The sequence below is a fragment of the Plodia interpunctella genome, chromosome 13 (genome assembly GCF_027563975.2).
Source record: "Plodia interpunctella isolate USDA-ARS_2022_Savannah chromosome 13, ilPloInte3.2, whole genome shotgun sequence".
NCBI lineage: Eukaryota > Metazoa > Arthropoda > Insecta > Lepidoptera > Pyralidae > Plodia > Plodia interpunctella.
This window is the reverse complement of record NC_071306.1, coordinates 6138599-6161639: the sequence shown is the minus strand read 5'-3', so window position 1 is coordinate 6161639 and position 23041 is coordinate 6138599. Positions and strand designations below refer to the sequence as shown.

At 34.8% G+C, this 23041-nt stretch overlaps 1 protein-coding gene across 10 annotated transcripts in view; it reads left to right on the top strand.

Moving 5' to 3' along the window:
• The first annotated feature begins 3278 nt into the window (after positions 1–3278).
• The window catches only part of Liprin-gamma, a 94058-nt gene continuing 74295 nt past the window's right edge, over positions 3279–23041 (top strand). For all 10 annotated transcript variants that reach the window (XM_053753783.2, XM_053753782.2, XM_053753788.2 and 7 more), the window contains exon 1: positions 3279–3490. The gene's annotated coding sequence lies outside the window, so the exon portion shown is untranslated. The remainder of the gene's footprint in view (positions 3491–23041) is intronic.

The following is a 23041-nucleotide window of genomic DNA, read 5'->3' as shown; positions in this document are numbered from 1 at the left end:
ATAAATACGTTTCATATTCTCGCATTGCGTTATGCTACGTCGCGCTGCGTTGTCGCATGTGTAGCTCAGCTAGGACACCTAGTTTCGCGACGCTCTTCTTTTGTCGAAGAGCGTAATATCTTTTGTGGGTTGTAATTTGATTACTTTTGATCTCATTTCGATTGATGTGAGGACTTATTTACTGATTCCGAGTCGTCTGTGATGTGTTTCTTAATTTAAATACGCCGCCCTATCTATTTACAAATATCTGTGATATTTGTATATTCCAAGATAGACCAACCTTTCATTCTATGGTAGGAGTCGATTTTATTTTGTTATACTGAAATAAAAAAATCCATCTCACTCATGTGGCACGAGTAGGATTCGAACCTGGGACCTTTCGGTCCACAGGCCGGAGTCTTAACCATTACACCACCACCGCTTCGATACCTATGGACTTACAATAAATTGTATCCTGAATTCCTGAATAATTACAGTTGTAGTGTGTGCTTGAATTGTGTCAAGCCACGTGATAAGTTTCTGCACAATGTGAATTTGAATATGTTGAAGGGAATTACAATTTACCGCTATGTATATATGGTACTCATGTAACGCATAATTAAAGGGTGATAATTTTTACGCTAGCCCCGGGCTTCACGGTGTCATATGCAAACAGAATGCAAAGAGGAACATGTGATTTTGAGATAGAGTTGTTGCCTGTAAAATATTAGGGTCAAATTTCGATCCTGAACTGAGTCAACACTAGTACATAGTGCATATATCATGTATTTATTCCTCAGGCGCGGATTAGACCTCTGTCTCTCCAGACAGGCTGTTATGACCCCAGATAACGCGTGAAATTGGCATCACATACGAAAAATATCTTTTTAATGTCCTTTATCGTCGAAGGTTTCTACTCTGATGTTTTTTTCTGTAACTATATGACTTGGTTATAAAAATAAAAAGTTCTTAAACAATAATTACATTATGTAGTTATACATATATTACATATATAAAAACTAACAATAAATAAAGTGTCCCAATGATGGACAAAGGATTTTCCTTTTAGGCTGGTTGACAAATTTTTGTTTTGATGACTAATTGAAGGTCAATAAATAAATAGAAACACCAGTGAAAAAATACTGTGATAATGACAATGCTTTCAAAGATATGATAAATCTAAAATCACATTTTTGGGCTCGTCCAAAAGCTCCATACTAAATGACACGTCAAAGTGACGTCACAACGTGGTAATATGTTAGCAAAAAAAGCTATGTTTGTTCGACAGCTACATTAAATATTACGTTTATGGTTCACTTGATTGACTTCATAAATTTGTATGATGGTTTTTGAGTTTGTTTTTATAATTGCATAATTTTTTAAATGGACTTTCCAACCAACTTTAAATATTCGTATTTAATGACCCAGCCGCATTGTTACAATCTATGAAATTATCACAATTATCCTGAATATATCTATTTTATCTAAATTATACATATATATTTACAATTCACTGACCTTGTCAACTACCCTACATATTATAAACAAAGACCTTTGTCGCGTCTGTATTTGTCACGATAAAGTCAAAAATTCACGGAAAATCCGTGATGTCACGATAAAGTCAAAAATTCACGGAAAATCCGTGAATTTTTGACTTTATCGTGAATAGGAATGAAAATGCGATCTTCAGCAATAGATAGTGTGATTTCTGTGAAAAGTGGTAAGGTAGGTAAAAGAGTGTACAAATTATTCTATTTAACTCGAGCGAAGCCGGGACAGGCCGTTAGTTACATAATTTAATCAATCTCAGTTAAACTTGTCGAAGTTGTCATGCTGACCACTGACCAGTGTATATAAGGGTTGGAGCTCAAATAACCCAGAGTCAACATCAATTATACAGTAATTAAATCAAATCAAGTTTATTTAAATTGGATTCTTGATAGCATCATTCCGAGTTTTCAGAGGCAATGATCCCAGGGGTTGTTACAATTCAATGTACAACGGTACGTTGTTGTACGATTTGTCCGACAATTCCTGCGTCATTTTATTTAAACCCAAATGATTACATATGGTGGGTGAAAAAGGAGACAAACAACTTTTTATGATATATATCTTTTTTAAGCTGTTGTTCCTTGATTTAAAAAGGCAATTCCATTGCCTCGACCTCCAAATGTTGATTCTCGGAACAAAGAAAAACTGGATCTTGATTGTGGTCCGACGAAATCACATTGTATAAATTGGATTTTCCCAATTTTTATCACGAGTTTTTTTTTTCTATTACGTTATTTAGATCCAGTTGTAACTTTTGATAGAAAGTCAGGGTAAATAATAAGTACTTTTTTTTCACCTGCAATCAATTTTGCATCTGTTTATCTCTGTCTTTACATTGCTTGTTCAATTTCATCACGAAACGTTAAACATGTGGGTAAAATTAGAAATTGATTACAGGAATATACTTACAACAAAAGTTTGTCATTGGAATCGATTCCACATGACTTTCTAACTGGTGTTAAATTTTAATTGGTAGTTATTATAATTTATCATAAAAGATTTGTCCCATTGGACATCCAAATTGGCAAAATATCTAAAATAGGTTCCTCGGTATCCGAGTATATTTTCCGCATTTTTTCTAGCGAATTTTTTATTGCGGAAATGTAAACATATAATTTATATAAGGGTGGATGTGAAATATAGCGTCCTAGACTGTACATGTAATTAGATGATAATCGGCTCAATAGTACTGATGATTTGTGGGAGGAAAGGATGGCGTGCGAAGAGACGCGCGTGGGCGGCGGGGGTCGTGACGTAACGCGCGCAGGCGCACGGCCGCGCTCCTTGGTGTGTAGAGTAGGGGTGATATGCAGATGCGACAGATCAAGCGAAATTTAAAATCTGTTCATAAAATATTACATCACTAGTGACGTTTGATATAGAAATAGATAAGAAACGAATTTCGAAAAGTGTTCAGACTTTGTATGGTGGGTTATTAGACCAATAAATCCACTTGATTTTCAAGGAATTGCATTCGTACAATTCTGTGTTTATTTGATGATTGTCTTGTGACTTTTATGTCATATGTATTTTGAAATACCACATACCTCACAAGGGTGAAAACAAATAAATCTTTACCAAATCAGTCAATAAACTACTGATCTTCACTATATATATGTACACGATTAACATATAAATACGTTACATTAAGCTATTTCAATACCTACGTGCATCAAAGCGGAAAATTGCAGCATCTGTGTCTCCAGATTATACTACACCCAGCAATCCGTGTACGCGGCGGCAGCGGGGCGACCAGTCGAGTTTCCCGCGTGTTGCTACGAGGGTGTGCTACGCCGGTCCGCCATCGCCTACGACGCGTAGTTACTCCGCTACGACGGCGACGCGCACCGAATTCATACATTCCAAAATAACAGTGACTGTGCACAAGGAATTGATTTGTGTGTACGCGTTTGTGTGACCTAATACTTTGAAGTGAGTGATCCACAGGTTCATAATAAAGGTAGGTGAATATTAAATAAACCTTTTGGAGTGTCTGTTCCTTTCGGTGCTAGTGGCATACTCTAATGTCAAGGACACGTTTATTGATCAAGCAGATGTGATGTTTACATTATTGTTTCATCTTTTGTATTATTCGCTTTATCTATTGCGAAAATTTGTGCAAAATTAAAAATTATAAGCGAGAAACTGTAGAAGTGAGATGACGAATAATTTATAAAAAAGGTGCCACCTTGCGTTAGAAGCTTCATGAATTGAAAATGCTCGAGGAACAAATTATACTAAAAACCTGCCGGATTCTAACTGCCATTAATAATGGAGCAGGTAATTTTATTTCAAATGCCACGGGTGAGATGGATAATGCTGTAAATAAAAGAAATTGCATTATGTTCCTTTTCAAACAACGTAAGTAGGTTACTCTGATATGCAAATGAATTGTACAACGGAGAGAAGGTATTATATAAATGAATGTTTACATACTTTATATGAGAGTAGGTACTTTTTACACTTGAATATTTCGATAAAAGAGAGGTCTCTTTTACCATTTATTAGATTCTCGCATAAAATTTGAAGTATATATGGTTGGTGGAATTAGTTTCATTGTTTTAAATATATACTTGGATGTTTTTTGGAGAAACCTCGGTCGTCGATCAATTTACCTATATTGTATGATACAATGAGTTTTTCTTTTTTATTTCGTTCTAAAAGGAAAGATACACTATGTATCAAAAACCCGCCCTATAAGGGCCGGCCCCGAGTTACTTTATGTCGCAATCTTTATGTAAAGTAGGTACCTATTTGCATCAGCCGATTGCCAATATTGATGCCAGCCCCTACTCAGTTTTAGAATTTGCGATTTTTCTTATATAATAAGCATCCAAAATATTAAAATGCCTATGCTTTTTATTATTGGAATCTTATCAATATTAAGTATTTTTTACAATCGCACACACTATGGACCTCTAATAGAAATATTCAATTACCAAAAAACGTCATATAAAATTCTACTACACAAACACATCAGAGTTTATTTCGAAGATAATTGCACAATAAATCGATGACAGTCATACTGGAACGTGCGACCCAAACTCGACAAGTGACATTAGGACGTAATGACCGAGTTAAGTGGTGATCGAGGACGTTTGTGACGGTCGAGACTCTCCAAATGACCCGGCAATCCCACAGGTTACACTTTGAGAGCCTGTCAAAATTTATATTGGGCTAGTCATCGATAAAGCTGTTGTAATGCAATGGGTAAGATATCAACCAAAAGGTGCTAGGTTCGAATCCTCTGGTCCTTCTGGTCAATGAAAACACCGTCAGGAAACCTGCACTCTATTTTATTATTATTTACTGTGAGAAATGGAAAAGGCAAACCACTCCATTAATAACTCCATTATTGCTAATAAAGTACTTGTGTGTGCTTCATTCCACTTAATGACCACGACAGTCAGACAGACAGTCAGACAGAAATAATACTGACATAATAAATAGGTTTTCATAGGCTCTCTTATGTAAGTTAAGACACATGTAATGTGATTCTTAAGGAAGGTTTAGGTGTGTAATTTATTATCTTTTTACCCGAGTGAAGCAGGGATAGTCAGATTCTGTTTGACTCAAAGGTTGACTGTTAGATAATGCTCACCTACATCATTATAGTGCGTTCACTTTTCGTTTTGTACAATAAGGTTTAAATAAATAGTAATTATGTAACAAAGCCCACGCGTTGACTATACGGACTATAGTCAGAGGGGGTTTCAATGGGAGTCGTTAAGCAAAGTGCTCACTAGAGGCGCCCCAGTGCCCTGTAGATATTCTGTCGTTCACACCATGCCATGTTTTCATATTTTCAAGATGCAATCAGACGCTTTGAGATATTTTTATGAAAGTTCTGTTTGGTAAACTTCCACATCAAAATCTATTTGGAATATTTCGTTTTGTTCGAAGTAGGTGTCGTCATCATAATCTCAGCCTCACGAAGTCCATTTCTGGACATAGATCTCTCCCAAGACTTCACAAAAACCGATTGAAAACTGCTTGCATAAAGCGAATTCTCGCGGCTTTTACGACATCGTAGACCACATAGTTGGTGGATTTCCGGCTCTGCGCTTGCCGGCACGTGGCCGCTATTCTAGAACTACTTTTTCTTTTTTTCGGCGTCAGATTCGATTAAACTTAAAAACAAAAATCAGCCAAGAAAAAAATATATAATCATTATCATTGAAACGGCAAGGCTACCGCTGTACCTATATTGAGCGTTATAAACATCGGCACACTTTTGTTTCACTCCCTAGATACTTTCATATGGTGGCTCTCACTAATGATGTTAAAGCGACATGTTATGTTACTAAAGTGTGCAGATGTTTTTAAAGCTGACTGTACCACTATATTTACAGGGGACAAGAAAACTATTATATTTAGAGGGACAATGACAAGTATGACCATCAATACAAGCGATTCTCACTGGTCATATCAGTATGACATGCCAGTATGACCACCAAGAAACGGTGAAAAATAAAATAGCAAAAAATAAATTTTTGATTGACCATCGAGTTTAGATAAATTAAAAGGTCTGGTTAAACATAAGTGACTAAGATGAATGATAAAATTTTACTTCGGATGATCCCAAACATTTACAACGATTCAGTTAAGACGGACACAGCTGCTCAGCTGAGAATAATTTAACAGTCGTTAAGGTAACTCCAGGACTTCAAATTCTAACAGGCTTTACATAAAGTTATATATTACTATACATAATTTAAGTAATTACTCAAAGTTGTGAATATAACCGAAGATTTAATGTAAGTGAAAATTATAGACTTTCGGAGTTCGAAGTTTCGTTTTACAATTATGTTGATAAAGAGAATTACCGTCAAATGAATTAAATTGAAATTGAATTGTTTTATGAAATGAAATTGAAATACTGATTAAAATAAATATTTTTCTGGAAACATTGTAAAATGAAATTACCATAGTTCTGTTGTGATAAAGAATGACTACAAGTTCATTAAATAAATTCAGTAACTTTTTTCTAAATATCAAAACCATCCATTACTTGTATCTATAGAAGCGCTGGCAAGTGACGTAGTAGCAAAACTTTGATTTTAAAAATCTGTACGTAAAATGCATTCCTTTACATAAATTTTATTTTTTATGAATTTAATTGGTTCAATTCAATTATCGTGTTTAATAGAATTTTGTCCATTTTACTTTTTACCTAGTCTAAACTGATTTTCTAATCCCAATTTTGTTTTGTAATGTAGCTTTATATATCATAGTGACATAGCTTATACAATGCTTCCAGTAGTAGTGATAATTCGCCATCCTGGAAACCCAGTAACAATTGAGCGGGTTTCTCTTCTTGCTTACTAAACTAACCAAACCTTAATAGGCCTGAATCGTTCAAACTGTAACAAAGTTAGTTGTGTTACTGTCGGAGGGGTGCCGAGATGGCAATCTTAGAGATAGTAATGACAAGCTTCGGAATTCAATTATTGGAGACAGAGATGGATTCCATTGGAGTCTGGAGATTGCATCGGTTCATTGATTTTAAAAGGGAAGATTTTAAAACAATGGTCTGGGACATCAATATTTTGGTAGTGAAAAAGATAAAGGCTTGGAATTAAAGGAGGAGGTACTCTTCTTTCATATCAACCTCATCCGTCTTCACACGGGTAAAATTTACATAAGACTTTCTTAAGAAATTTTCGACCCTCGAACTTTGTGTCTTGGTTTGAGAATTAAAAATATAACAAAAGCACAACACATGGGCGGAAATTTAAATAATGTATTGACTTAATTATATCTGCTTTGCTGTATCTACCTTTGGTCTATGATAGCTTTGATGTCTGGCGTTGACAGGTCCAACCCCTTTCTGCTAATGGGGAAGCCAAACACAATGTGCATACGATGTTTGTATGTACAAATACAGTAAACTTCAAACAATCGTGACTGCCCGAGGCTTGATCATTTATTGAAATTCCATAGGGAGATTCGCGGACAGGGATTAGATCCATTTGTTTTCTGCCATTACTGTCATGCACATATTGAAATTAATTTTGATTTTTTAATGGTTTTGTTACACATGCTGTTTTAATTTTGGAAATAACAGTGAGATGAAAAAATGGCATGGTCTCGATAGTTCAGTGGTTAAGAGCATTGTCCCAAATAGGGCATCGGTTCAATTCCCGCTCGATTCTGGATTTTTTTCATCTCATTTTTTATTTATATTAAAAAATTTTTGATTTAAAATTTTTTAATTCAAGATTAATTTAAAATCAGAGTTGTTTGAGACGGGTTTAAATAGGTATATAGACTTTTCAATACTGCGCAGGCAATTAATTTCCCTTTTAAAGGGAAGTGGACTATGATTCTTCAGATAAATGCTTGTGGAAGATACTTTTTATTTATATTTATGATCACAAATTTGATAAAGTAATATGAAATCTCTCTTGGATTTTCTTATCTATATTAATATTACTGCTTACCACTAATTGGGCTGATAACTCCACCTGGATCGCAGCTGAACTACAATCGCAGTGCTATTTTTTTTTCTTGAATAAACACTGAACCATAAAACTAACTTGAAGTCTGAAGAGAAACTTGTACCCGAACGCTAAAATAATGCCGGTTCTATCGAGGTTTAATTGCGATTCAGCTGATTTTAGTTAATAACTTTGTTAGTTCGTTTGAGGGGTGTGATGAGACTTCCGTCTTTTCTGTTGTTAGAACACCTTTAGGTGGTGGCAGTGTATACCTGGCTTAATGCTGATTTAGTAGGTTCGTCCGGGGCGAGACACATCCCTCTATTTGCCTGCGTGTTTCCCCGACGGCGCACCCTCACTGAATGTAGACAAAGATAAATTCCAGTCATTGGATATGGTAATGCATTGCACTGTTGATTTGTATAAATTTTGTGTTTTGAACACATAACTACATACATACATTATATTAATGGAAATTAGCACGAACCTTTTTTTATTTTATGTTGCCAACGTTGCAACGACTTTGCAGTCGCCAACATTAAATAAAAAACGTTCGTGCTAAGGTTCTCTAAAATATTATGTAGTTATATGTCAAGTTTTAATCTTAATATTACGTAATCTACGAAGCCTAAAGTCTAGTTTTCCCTAAATGTTGCACTTGCATTTAAAATACAAATATTATAAGCTACATTCTGAGCTGAAGCAATGCACCTCAGTACGTCTCCCCGTAGCTATTCACAATACTTGTGTCCACGATTTCATTTCGAGGAAATATGATACATGACATAATCCAATACGAGTCTGGATACAACTACGGACGCAGCATATATCAATAATTTTGGATATTTCTGCGAATACGTTTTCAAACAAGTACACAGTCGATAGTGCAAAGTATATACAAGTGGTTCGGCGATAGCGTGCAGCAAGCATCACAAAAGCTACGGCAAAACGCTCACATGAGAGAGAAACACAGGGATAATAAAAAAAGGAGGATGAAAGCGAAGCCGAAAGCTGGCCCTTAAGTTCTGATGAAGAAACCGGGAAGAGGTTCAGATGAGATAAAGAAATAATAAGAAAACAAATCTTTGGTTCGTTCCTAATCACTTCTGATGCAAAACGCGATCTGAGATAGAGGGATATCTTTACGAGCCGGGGACTCGTAAATCGGGAGACGCTTAGGTACCATGCACTGCAATTGCACAGGGATTTTGGAATGCGAGGTTTCTTTAAGTTTTTTTGAATTTGTTTGTTTCAGTCAGTTTGGACTGAGGACTAAAATATCAGGAACTTTTTAAATGAAAAAACTTGTGACAATTTAATAAAATTATCGTGAAACCATTTCATTTACTATAGCCGTTTTAATGTTCTCGTTTTTGGGGCATTGGTTTCCTGGAATGGATTAATGATATCATAATTTTCTATAATAAATTATGGTCACAGTGAGCCACTAAATTCCTTTTAGTTTACTAAAAGGAATTTAGTGGCTCACGTTTTCAATTTAGTCAATTGTGACTACATTGTTTAATGGAAAAATATACTATTTTTTTTAATCTAGTGTGGCGTAATTTGATATTTTTTTAATTTTCGTTAAGAAATAAAAGAAATTGATAAAAAATGTGAGAGTGTGCGTGAACCACAGATTTATATGGGGACAAAGCGCCTTCGAGCGCGCGAACCACTGCGGACACGGAGCTACTCTTTTGTTAGGAATGTAACGAATAAAAAAAAAGAAATAGTATAATATATTTCATTACATTATACAACATCCAACTAATAAGTATGTCACATATTTGTAACCGGTCCGGATTTGCCGCCACAATATATGAAACATCCCTTATCTCGAGTTCGGTTCGATAACTCCGCTACATGAAGCATTAAAGTGGCTGGAACAGCATCAATGATAAACCAACGATACTGGACAAATGTGGATCAGTAAAAATTTTGCCTTGTCATAGGGAGGTAAAATAGCTCCCTATGCGACACGACCTTTGCATTGTCTTTGCATTTCATCTATGAAAGCCCTTCTTGGCTTTCCTTTCCCTCTTATAGCTCCAATTTTTCCTTCAATGATATACTTCATAAAGTCGTCATGTCGGGTAAGGTAGGCACCTTACACGACACAGGAAAGATGTATGGATGTAGGCACATCCATACATCTTTCCTCTTCTTCTTGTCTCTATTGCTTTGAGTAACGTTCTTTTCTCTTTAATTATATCTTTCGCTTGCTTCCTCATTTGTCTTTTTATCTGTCGAGTTAATTTTCTCCATGCGCCTCCCACACCTCTCTTCCTACTCGATATAAAAGTTTTAACAATGCGTTTTTCAAGTATGTTTTAAGTGTGAGTGGGACCTCATAGATACATTAAAAAATTTAGCTTCAGCAGCCAGAGCGGGGCGTATGGTAACATTTGGCAGCATATTAAGTAGAGTAAATACTTTCCAAAAATTTGATTTCTTTAATACAAAATATTTCCGGGAGAGTTTTACGCATGTTTGCCGCTAAGCACCGTCAAAACCGTATTTCAATGTAAATTGAAAAAGTTTCATCCCTTGGCAGCTCAACGAAAGTAAAAAACGTTTTAAACCAGTTTTACTTTTATTTTATGTAACTTTTGAACAGAGACTCGGTTCGTTTACCAATTTTAAAACATGTTCCACTTTTGAAAAACAAAAATGAGTAGTTAAATTCCTATTATCTCCTTAATTAAATTGAAATAATGTAAGATGTATTTAGATTTGAGAATTTCTAAATGACAAGTCACCCTGACAGTTAAACTACTTGCCTAACCTGTCAAAACTTGTTACTTTAGTTTTGACAGGTTAGGCAAGTAGTGGTAGTTGATAGCAAGAGACGAGCCGGTTTTAAAAACTATATATTGCTTTGTAACGGGGGAAAACAACCCTTCTCCAGGGTATGCCGGTTACAACAGGTACAATCGATAGAAGTTTTAGTCATGGCCTCATGAAATATCACTATCGATGTATCTTTTTTATTTATTTTTTATTTATCAAGACTTCTGGATTTCTTTTCAATTATTTTTGAAAGCAGTTATTATTAGTTTTGAGAGCAATATTCAATCTACAACAGTTCGCCTATTATTTGTTTGTTATTGTTAACAATAAGACTTAAGTCTATAACAGTTTTACGTTTTTATCTTAAAGGAAAGGTAGAAACACAATTCTATATTTTAAAATTTTCGTATGTTGTAGGCATTATTTAAAATTCACATCACAATCTCTCCGATTAAACTTAGATTATATAAGATTAATTTCCCAAAACAATTAATTTCCGACACGTTAAAATTTGTCACGTTGAGGCGTAAATTTGGACACCTAAAACTTCAATGTGAATAAAAGACTTGACTGAATAGACCACAACAATGCGATTCAGACCATTATCTTATAAGCTTTCAGTTGATAACTCTCTTTCGTTCCCGTAGTAATCCCTCCGATGAGAGCTTGTTCGTGGGTTGAAGGAAAAATATTCTTACGGCCCCAACGCAAGAGGGTTCATTACTTGCCCTACAGGGGTAGCATTTACTTATCGACGTGGAAAAGGTACTTTAATACATTCAGCCGGGCCCCGTCGTCGTAAATAGGTAACTTTTTATATGTCCGCACATGTGGCGTGGGTTTAAATTTTGCTGAAACATTTTTAGTGTGATGTCCCAGCGTACGGCCGTGCCTTGAGGTTTAATTTTATTGCTGTCTTGCTCTGGCACTAGTGGGTTGAAGGAAAATAGACAAGTTACATAGATTACTTAGTTTATGATTAGTCTAGATCCCAAGGTATCAATCATTCAATGAAGTACTAGTATCCTGTGGTATTTCAGTGCCTTCGCCGTTTTTGTATTAATCTTTGTCGTGGTTTAAAATATCTCTTAACATCTCACTTATAAAAACAGTTCAATTTTTCAAAGCAAAATTACGAAACCGATTGTTTAAAAAAAATTATCAATCCTCGGAACCGTGAAACCGAAGGTCTTTGTAAGTAAATATGGTATTTAAAATCGGTTTCTACGTAATTACTCAATTAATTCGGTTTGTTTGGAATCCCTTACGTCCAGTGATTTCATGATTAAGGCTCTGGAAATTGTTGACTCGGCTTTAATTGTGTAATTGAGGTACAATGTACATAATTATTTTTCAAAATAGTCGATTTCGACAGTCTTTCAATTGTAGTTTTTATTGAATACGTGAAGTACTCCTTGAGAGAGAGAGAGAGATAAACAACACCGGAATTACGGAAGAGAGCAATTCCTAACAATTGGCGCGCTATTGTCGGAGATTGTAGCTGATGGCCCGCATCTTGTCTGCGTTGTAAGAATTTATTGGGAATATGATTTATCAAATACTAGCTGTTGCCCGCAGATCCTCCCGCGATAGCCTGTTAGACCTCTGCTCTGGTTATTAACTATTTCATCGACATCGACCCATAGCATTTTAGCCTTGAAAGCGTGAAAGACATACTTTAGCATTTGTAATATTAGTATATAGTATATTACTATTCCATAATAATATTTTTGTTTCATAATTAATAAATTACATAATATTAAATAATATATTGAAAATACTACTTTAAGGCGTTACTGACTGAAACGATAAGTAAATTATATCCAACGTCGATTTTTCATTAAACGTCCAAACGCTCTTTACGTAAGTTACGTAAGTATTTTTAGATATTGAATTATCCTGTGCAAACCCGCTAGTAATAAGGTCGGAAAAATACGACGGGGGTGAAAATACCAACCGAATGTTAATTTATAGAGCAAACTGAGTCGTAAAATGGTGTTATTGTAAATCACCGGAGTTATAGGCAGCGGCAATAAAGATCTATATCATTGTCACTATTTCTTTCTCGCGAGGCCTGGATTGTTGGCATTTTGTCATTACAGGAAATTGTTTTTGGATGACTTTCCGCTTATGATGAAAACTATTGTTTCATTGCCAGATTGAAACCAAATGATATACTTAGATTATTTATTTATATTTAGGATGCTGATACGATCAACAATAATTCGACCATAGTAAGACATTTAATAAAGAAGTAGGTAAGTAATATTTATTTTTATATACAGAAAACCCATAAATATAATTTACTTTTTTTAATAAAATTTAATTAGGCAAATATCAAAAAGTAAGTGGAGAAAGTGACAGACAGCGGAAAATAACTTTATTTTATACTAGTTTTTGCCCGCGGCTTCGCCCGCGTGAATTGCATAGCAAAATGTCAGTAATTTTTTTATCGCGTACTCTGTAAGACTGGAAAACATATTTGATTTAAATCCGCATTTTTCTCATCTTTAGTTCAATTTACTGTTTCCCGTATCTGCCTGTCTCGTCCCACAAACTTGTCCAATCCCGCTTCCTGCTATGTAATGTAGATATCCCATACCATTTCCTACATATTGTGCCATCATTTTTTCGCAATGTGTCCCGTTCCATTTCCCGCTCCGACTCCCACTGCCGCTTTCTGCAACGTGTGCCGTCCCATTTTCCATGACGTTTTACGTCCCGGTTACCCATAAATTTAACCAAATTACACAAAATTAACCACAAACGTAAATTAAACATTTTTTGTTACTTACTATTATGAGTATTTACTACAAAAAGTAAGTGTCAGTAATAATTTTCAGCTTTTTATCTTGAAAATTGTATTAAGTCCCATAAAATCTTTCACCCCCCCTTTTGAAGGTTGAGGGTTAATTATCAGAAAAATCTGAAACACGTATTCATTAATTTGTTGTATACAACCAAAATCCAAATTTTCAAGTCAGTAACTTCAATGGTGTAGAACTTTCATATGTTTTTCATCCCTTTTTCTTTCTGCAAATTTTTAAAGTAATTCGTCTCCGTGGATTGTTATTTTAATTTTCCTACAGGACTCTCATTTTCCGGGATGAAATGTCTATAAGATGTTAACCCGGGATTCCGAGGTATTTTTGATTCATTATTAGTTTTTCAATTATCCTACGGGAACCTGACCATTTACCGGGATGAAATGTATCTAAGATGTTAACCCGGTATATAAGGTACCTACATACCAAATTTCAAGCAAATCAGTCCAGTACATTTCGAGTGATGCGCGTTCAGACAGACAGACAGACGAAATTTTCCAAAACTATATTTTCGTCATCTATATCAGTAACTAAGTACAATCCATGAAGAATTTAAAAAAAAGTCCTATGTACAAATTTGGCCTTTCTTTAATTTTATTATATGTATTGACTATGTAGTAACGTAGTGATATGATATACTCTGTTCTCGCATTGTTAGCTCAATGTATCTATCTTCATGTATGTCTTATTCTCTGGAACATGTCCACGGGACGAGCGGCCACATAGTTTGTAATAAATTACTCAGATTCTCTCACTGAGGTATTCGATTATGTGACGTAGGTACATTCTGGAATGTCTAAATAATCATGACACAGTATATCTATTGTTTCTTTCTTTCAATTTGGTCCAGTCCTTTGTTCTAGTTGAGTAGAAGAACAATAATACAATAGTAGAAGAAATATAATACTTTAGAAAACAACTTAAATCATTTTTATTCTATTTGTACATTGTATATATTAATATAAATAGAATTCAGTGCCAATGCATTTTGTTTTATAAAAGAACATCTTGAATTGCAGTTGTAAAAATCAATAAAACTAAAAATAATGAACGATGATAAGACTAAGCATCCCGCGTAAGCGTACAACGAAGATTGGCTGCCACTACAAGTCATATTTTTGAAAATAGGGAATTCATTCTCGAACATTTATAGTCCTTGTGCGAAGTCGGGTCGGGTTGCTAGAAGACAATAATTTACACACAGTGGCATGTCGGAGCGACGCGTTTGTATCCCATATAACTCAGGTACGCCCGCCCCTTTCAAATTGAATGCTGAGGTGGGCTCGCCTGTCATGATGAGATGAATCTTTGGTTATTCGAGAATTCCACCGAGCATCCCGCGCTCCAATATATATTGTGAGATATATTATACGATTTTGTGTCACCTGAGTTGGTTTAAATTTGAAAAAGTATTTACATTAAGTCACAAAAATGTTATATTTTTTATTACAATTGAAAAAGGGAGCGTCCATAATAAAAAATATAAATGAACAAAACTGTCAGATAATAATCTAACTTTATTTTACTATGGATACATGGATGGATAATAGTATACAAGTGTATAATTTATAGCAATATATTTCGTAGTATGTAATCATAGCAACCGCAAATCGCATCAACGATTCAACAATTTCCTTAAAAATAGGGTTGTCATACTTTGAAAATCGCTCGCATTAAGTAAATTTTTTATTACAATTTATTTCAGACGTCAGATTGTAGTTTGAATAAATACGATTTTAACATTACTTTTTTCTTCCTTGTTGATCTGTTGATTTTATGAATTAAATATTGAGACAATCGGTTGTAATGTCGACCACTCGTGAAGTTAATTTTTAAGAAAATTTACTTGGCGAGTCATATTAACTACAATTTGATGTATCAAAAGATACATCAAATATACTTTTATTGTGTAATTTAACAATGTATTTTATTCAGAATACTAGGTATAATTTATAATATCATTTGCACAAATTTAAAATTTATTAAATTAAAATGCTATTTATAGCTGTTATTTCCAAACCCAGAAAATGCGCAGTGTTAGCAACCCTAATAGCAGACTCAAAGCGGCCTGATTTCATTTTCTTGCTAAAGGTAATTTAAAGGCGGAGACACAAGACCGGAATAAGCCCCAGATTTCTGTGCCCGCAATATCATATCTTATCCCATTTCCACTTTGTCCCGTTTTATTACGATTCGTAAAAACAAAGATACGCCATCAAACATAGTTTTTGTTTGTAGTTCTTAGTTAAATATTTAAAACAATAATCTCGACGGGGCTCGCAATTGTAACATGGGGTTGCAAAGAGTAATATTGTGTAGTGCCGAAGGGTGTGAGGGGGCGCCAATCGATACGCACCCCTATACCGGCCTTAATGCACCCCAAACATGACCGTGTTCAAAGAAAACGGAGTGCATTTTAGCTTAGATACGCGATTTTCAATGTAGGCCGCGTTGTGAAATGTGGGTTTTGATTCGGTCACGTTGAATAGATTCATTAATCCTATTTGGTAGTATAAACCATACTTAGTTTGTATAGCTTTGTAAAAATATAGAAAATACTCAACTACTTTATATTATCAGGACTATGTATTTAAAGTACGAGGGCTGCTATTTATGTATCCGGAATAACAAAATTAAACAAACATATATTATTACATATGGTTTTATTGTTTCTCGAAGTATTCTCCGCGATGATCTATGCACTTCTGCATACGATGAAACCAATTTTCAAAGCACTTTTTCCATTCTGATTGAGGTATGTCCAAAACGTGTGTTTTGAACGCATCAACGGCCTCTTCGCGGCTCGAAAAACGTTGACCACGTAATTTATTTTTAATGTTTGGAAATAAATAAAAATCATTGGGTGCCAGGTCGGGGCTGTACGGCGGATGACCCGTCAATTCAATCTTTTGACCCTCCAAAAAATTATTTGTTTCAGCCGACTTGTGGCAGCTAGCATTGTCGTGATGAAGTATGATTCTGCGTTGTGGGTTGTTCTTTCGTATTTTTTCAAAGACTTCTGGCAAACAAATGGTGGTGTACCATTCAGAATTAACCGTCCTACTATTCTCTAGTGGCACTGTAGCTACATGTCCGTTGATACCAAAAAACAAGCGACCATTTGCTTTAAAGTGCTTCTCGCACGAACAACTTTTGTTGGATTCGGTTCATCTTGAAAGACCCACACCGTTGACTGCTGTTTAGTTTCAGGGTCATAAGCATAGATCCAGGTTTCGTCACCTGTGTAGATATTATAAACAGCTTTTGACGTGCCACGGTTGTATTTTTTTATCATTTTCTTACACCAGTCGACACGAGCCTGTTTTTGATCTACGCTCAAGTTGTGCGGAATCCAACGCGAACAAATTTTTTTAACAATTAAATGTTCGTGTAATATCGCGTGTATACTCGTCATACTAATGCCCAGAGACGCCTCTATCTCGCGGTATGTAACATGACGATCTTGCATTACTAATTGTCGCACAGCATCAATATTTTGTTGTACCACTACCGATTTAGGACGACCCTCCTTAATTTCATCCGTGAGCATAGACCGTCCACGTTGAAATTCCTTAAACCAATAATACACAGTGATTTTCGATGGTGCTTCATCTCCAAAAGTTAAAATCAGTTGTTCGATGCACTGTTTTTGAGTTAATCCACGCCGAAAATCATAATAAATCATCGCGCGAAAATGTTCACGAGTTAAATCCATGGCAATGAAGACAAGCTATTTTCAAAATTGGCGCCAATTGAAAAAAACAAATGACAGGGACATGAAAAATATTTATTCTCTAGCCGAAGAGTTCTATTTTCAAATGTTGTAATTACTTTTTAAATATTCTAGAATTATTGGCCAGTTCCGGATACATAAATAGCAGCCCAGGTAGCTACGATCACGGTAACCATGGTGCGATTATTCATTGAAGCTTCAGCTATATCAAATAATAAAAAAAACTTCGTGCTAAGTACTTAGTTAATTCCTTAAACAGCGTCTTACCAAATGTAAAGAATCAATGTGACAACTGGATTAAAGTTTCTAAATCCAAATAATATTACATTTTAAAGCAATGTTGAGTGTTTCTGAGATTTTAATGGACTACAATACTACGATTCTCCAAGGTAAATATTAAACAGCCTTTTAAAATGTTCGCCAAAGCTTGAATGCAAAGTAGCCTCAATTGCATTGTAGATGTCGCCAGCGGCGCCGCGGATGCAGTGGGCGTCCCTGAAATAAATTATTTCTTCACAATATATTTTTTAAAAACGACGAGGAATTCACTCGGTGTTAAAAACTTTTTTTCATTTTCTCTTCATTAACATCGCGTCCCTCAGTACTCTTTTGTTTTTTTTTTATTTACGTTGTCTATGCTATTTAATTAAGAATCTTGATTGAAGTTTTAATTTTTAATAATTAAATTTAAAAATTGAATGTCCATGTCACTTCTTGATACCAGTTTCATAATTAGAGGTATGATTTTGATCTGCTGTATAACCTTGTATATTTTCTCTACTGGACCATCAGCTTTAGACAGAATGTGTAAGCTAAGCTGCGGTGGCACGGATAACGTCAGAGTGAGGCTGGTAAGTCTTTAGTTGTTTAGACAGCTCGCTGTCTAGCTTTCAAACTGTTCACTTAACAGTCTGCAAATCCTGACATTATTTTCATGAAAACCTGTGTGATGGGTATTGTATATTAGTGTTGCAACAAATCTTAAGAAATAATTTAGGCATACGGAAATGAATAATTTTAAAGTGCTCATAAAAATACAATCTCCTGGTCCGAAATGTGGGACGAGATTAAATTAAAGCAATAAAAAAATACTTCACGCCTTATAATTCTTCAACTATTCCCTTGAAATTTAGCTATGTGAAAATTTAAGTTGGAAAATGAATTGATGAGTTGTTAGTTGGTTGATGCGTGTTATTTTATTTGTTCAGAAGATTAACGGTTAAACAGATTACGTATTTTTTTGCTATGGCGATAAAAAAAACAAACGAAAATTAAAAGGATGAAATACTATTTATTTTCTCGTTATTCTTAAAGTATTTATTAATTGTTTTTAAATCTGTTTCTAACTGAAACTTCATCAGTTATTAATATTTAATTGTTTTCTTAAAACATAAATAACAGAAAATATGTGGAAGTCAAACAAACTATTAAATATTTTCTCAGAGAAAAATTGTATCAATATTCTATTATCTATAAATTTCTTATTTCCTCTCTGACACGATCCAAAGAGAGATCCATTGTCCATTCTATTGTCGGCCAAACCACAGATGTAATCGCCTTTTCTATAATAACATGGATTCAGCCACAAATCTATTTCTTACAAGCTTATTCTATTTGAGTGTTATTATATAATATGGATCTATCTTACTTATGATAGATACTTTATATTCATAGTTACGTCTCAGGTCGCTGCTTGCGTGGGAATGTCGGAATAAGAAGATTAAAAATATTTACTATCGCGGGTCTAGAAATTTCTATAAACATAAATAGATCCCTTGTACTTAGCTCCATATTTTTTTTAACTTTTATATTTACACTGATGTATTTAGCGTCTCCATTATAATAAAGATAGCTTATTTTATTATATATAAGAACAGTCACAGATAAACTATGATTTAACACGTTATGTAGGCTTTCAACAGTTAATCGGGATTCCACAATGTCGTCGAACAGTTTGTCAAACTTTGGCGGATTCGGTATACCTTGCTGGTTTTTTCATTGCGGCAAAAAGCACTTATACTAACTACGCAATGTTCACGCATTCGCGTCGGCATGTGTCTGAGTTCGGCGACACAGTGGAGCTGGCATTATGTATAAACATATTTTATTACAAAGTTCCATCATGTCACGGGCAAAACACTTCAAACGGAACATTTAAAATAAGCGGCGAGTTAGAAAAGTTCCTACGATTAATCATCGTAGGACTGTCGGGGTCTCCGTGGAACTTAGTTGGGTAGCATTATGACAAGGGTGTGTTTGCACCTGACATTTCGAAAGTTGTTACGTTTTATTACCTTTTCATTTACTCTGTACTAGTGTTTTTGTCTTAATTTTTTCCTAAAAATAAAAGTCGTAAATAGTTATTGTTATTATTTTAAAAATGTAGGTTCTTTTTTTCTCAATTGAACTGTCGTCATATCACAAAAATCATTTCACATACAAATATAAAATTACTGACTTTATAATAAAGTTTTCAGATCTGTATGTACAAGGGTACAGTACATATAATGTCAAAAATTCGACGCACAGACAATACTGTAATTTTTATACTGATACATAGTGTGTATAATAAAGTAATACATCAACGCTTTTATCATATCATCACTCCACGCTATATTACTTGCGCGTTAGCTTAGCTAAAGCGTAACAAGATACATTATTCTCTTTAACAGCTTGTTACCCCTCCTTTGTGTGAAATTACTTGTAAGAAAAGGTAAATAACTTACTTAACTTAGCGTAATAAGTAAATGTGTGTGCTGTATTCAGTGTAATGTTAACCGGGTTATATATAAATCGAGTCTAGAGATAGTAAATTGTATACATAGTTATTTATATTTAAACCTAAAATACTTTGGTATATTAGTATACCATGTTTTGGTTATATAAAGACACAAATATATAAAAATACATGTGTATGCCGTCAAAATATATAGTGTGGCTGTGAAGAAAAAAGTATTTCGTCCGTGTCACACCTATTGTCACAGAGAGTCCGCACCTAAAATATTTAAGAAAATAAAAGCAACGAAACGCTGAAATTAAATCGTTTAATACAAATTCAACGTGAAGCAAGAAAATCCTTAAATCGTTCGAACCGTTTAATCGTACTATATTTGAAGGTCGCTTTGCGCTTTCAGTCTTAGAGCCTAAAATCTGTCTTATCTGTTTTATTCAGAAGAGTCTGACCAGGCGTCCTCGTAGAGCGACAGAACGCTGAACCACGCGATGTTTACAGCACAAAGCGTAAATATAGACATAAGTACGCTTCTTATTGCCACATATCGCGTCACGCTGCCTTACATAACTAAGTTAGAACACCTGGCAAAATGTTAGCCTAGCACCGGCGTCAAAAGTAATGTCAGAAGAAAATTGATTTCCTGCGCCTGTCTAGACGCATTTCCCCTAACCGAAATTGCATTCGAACTGAAAAACAAGAACGTTAGGCAACTGGGCCCGCGAAATATTCTGAATGCGGTTTCATCATTGATTTTTCTTCAAATCGCGTGATCGGGACCACATTCCTTCGCGAGACATGGTTTTACACACCTGTTGTATTTTTTAATATTCTCCCCACTACACTACATTCTAAAAATACAGTGGTCTAAAATATTCAACTATTGTGGTCCCAATGAACCCATAGATACTTGAGAGAAGTACTTGAGAGATCGGGACTGCTGCGGTACGAATATCTGCCGGTCCAAATCGCGAAACGGTCCGGAAAACACTGCGGTGGATTTATTTTTAATGGATGATCACAAAGTACAAACACTCTACGTAATATCTTTTTAAGGCGTCAAACGTTTCTGTTCAAGGATTAGATTAAGTAAACATTGTTTAAAAAGATTTACTCATCAACATTTTCAGCGACTGATTAAGAATTCACCCTGGACTATATGATTATGCTTCCTTGAATCACCGGCTCCGAACACCTATATTCTAAGGGGCTTTCAAATATGTTTTGCGCATGTTGTGACTTGCAATCTACATTAAAATAAGTTATATAGATTTATAAAAGTTCGTTAATAGTGTTCAAAAATAAAACTAAAATAGTTTAAAGCTAAAATCACTACTAGTTTAGTGTGATTGAAGTGTGTTTTTGTAGTGCGGTAGGCATGTTCAGTACAGAATGGTAAATAATTCAAAGCGAGGGCAGGGGTTGGCGACCCGCGCTAACGAATACTTTTCGATCAAACATTTGAGTGCTCAGGGTCATCACTTGATTTCTTTTTTGAATCTGCTTTTAAGTAGCTAGAATAGGGACTATTACTACGATTTTATTGGCATGAATGAATGAATTTAATGGCATTTGAAGCAAATAGCTCAGTAAATAGTGTAAATATTTTGACAGTAACAATTATTTGTGCCTTTGCGTCATTATGTTTTAGATCATCTGCGATGGATCTTTTATGTCCAGGATTAAAGAAAGAAAAGGGAAACCGGGAGTAAGAAGTAGTAATAAGTGTAACTAAAGATAATTAAGGAACCTTCGAGTTACAATTTTTCAATCTGGAAAATCATTAATTAGTTGGTGAAACCTTTAATTTGATATTTACCAAAAATGATAATTCCGTTTATTTACAAGCATAGTTTTAGAAATGATCATTGCCGAGATCAATGTACGCAATTTCCAGCTGAATCTGATTTAGTATGCCGCATGGTAACCCTAGTGATAGCTGTGTACAGAACGTTAAAGTTGTACCTACACCGGTGTTGCGGTGTGTACTTGTATGTCTATGGGACAAACCAATTCCGGGTTTGAACATTATACTAATAGTTTGGTTTTGCTTTGATGCTTAATAATGGCCTGATGTATCTTTCATCGCTCCTCGTAGCATTAGTGGCAGCAGCGTTGCTCTTGATAAAAATAAGAATCAAATCACAAGAGTGTATATTTTATTTATAATAATTAGCGACTCGTTCGGACTTCGTCGGGTAAAATTATACACCCAACCCTTCCGCAGAAATCAAACCATGTATTATTGAAAACCACATTAAAATCCGTGCAGTAGTTTTTGGGTTTATCGCAAACAGAGAGACAAATAGGTGCGACAGAAGACTTTGTTTTAGGATAAAGATACTTCGTGGTAAATGTTCTCCAGATAAGCATGTAATTTAGGTTCAGGAAGGTGAATATTTCCATTCGAATAAATGGGCTTTCACCTTTGATCTCCGTTAATACCTTTATGTAAGCATTTATCGATTCCACTCGAATAAGTATTTCTGTTCGTTACTAAGTTTTTTTTGGCTTTATTCAGAGTAAAGAAGTACTTACTTGAATAAATAATAAGCAATATCAAAAAAAATAATAAGCAATATAAATAATAAGTCAGTGAAGCAAAATTTGATGGAAAACATTAAACTTTTTATAGCCTATTTGTACCTAAAACTGCTTTTATATATGACTTACGAATAAGCAAAACTTTCTTTAAGTATTGCAACCCAAATCCGATTTATTTTAGAGATTGATTCTCCAAAAATCTTTGATGCACATCTGCCTTGTCAAACTTAAATTATATTCAGTTCAAATTGTCTTTCATTCCTTCCTTTTCACCTTTACCTCATCTTCCTGTTTTTATTCTTCAGACACACTGCTCTGGGATGGATAATGTATATTGGCTAAAGTACAGGCGACTCTTATCTCTTGATGCAGGCCAGTGCCAGGTTTACATTACGACTGACACAAGAACTTTACAAATATGTGTAGGTGAATCTCTAAAAATCAT